The sequence below is a fragment of the Petaurus breviceps genome, unplaced genomic scaffold (genome assembly GCF_028583685.1).
Source record: "Petaurus breviceps papuanus isolate PSGF00001 unplaced genomic scaffold, PetGlider_PUasm1.0 226, whole genome shotgun sequence".
In the NCBI taxonomy this organism is placed as follows: Eukaryota; Metazoa; Chordata; class Mammalia; order Diprotodontia; family Petauridae; genus Petaurus; species Petaurus breviceps.
Genome location: NW_027185890.1, coordinates 8,677,325 through 8,678,200, shown reverse-complemented (window position 1 = coordinate 8,678,200; position 876 = coordinate 8,677,325). Strand labels below are relative to the sequence as shown.

The following is an 876-nucleotide window of genomic DNA, read 5'->3' as shown; positions in this document are numbered from 1 at the left end:
ATCTATCTATCTATCTATCTATCTATCTATCTATCTATCTATCTATCTATCTATCTATCTATCTATCTATCTATCTATCTATCTAATCTATCTGTTATGTATCCATGTATCCTCCCCAAGAGAATGTTCCTAAAGTAGGGATTTTTGTATTCTTTGTATTTGTATTCTTAGTGCTCAGCATGGTACCTACATAGTAGATTCTGGTTTTTTTTTTGGTAGTAGATTCTTAATAAATGCTTGTCAATTGATAAATTGGTTGATAGGAGAAAATGACCATTTATAGTGCTTACTATGAGGAGAATGTATCTTGTTTTACAGGAAAAATGGAACTTTTCCTGCTTCTTTATTTTATTTTACTTTTTAAAGCAATTGGGGTTAACTTGCTCAAGGTTACATGGCCAGTTTTTTCTGGGTGTGGTGGTAAGTATCTGAGCCCCAATTTGATCCCAGGTCATCCCAACTCTGGGGCCGGTGCTCTTACTCACTGAGCCACCTGGCCACCCCTAAGCAATTGGGGTTAAGTAGCTTGATCAAGGTTACATGGCCAGGTGTTTCTGGGTTGGTGCTAAGTGTCTGAGCCCAGATTCGATCCCAGGTCATCCCGACTCTGGGGCTGGTACTCTTACTATGCTACCTGGCCGCCCCCCCCCCCGCTTCTTTATTATTATCTATATGTACATGTACAGTGTGTATATGCATGTGTCTGTATGTGTATACCCCCAAATTGTGCGTGTATATATGTATATATATATATAGCCAAACTAGGGATGCCCAGATTAGCCTTAGCTGTACAATACATATAACATACACACATACATACCTACATACGTATCTATCTATCTATCTATCTATCTATCTATCTATCTATCTATCTAT

General features: G+C 38.1%; 1 long non-coding RNA gene across 1 annotated transcript in view; it reads left to right on the top strand.

Annotated features, from left to right (window-relative positions):
• Window positions 1–876, top strand: part of LOC138166790 (uncharacterized) — a 1,160,016-nt gene that overhangs the window by 8,986 nt on the left and 1,150,154 nt on the right. The window lies entirely within an intron of this gene.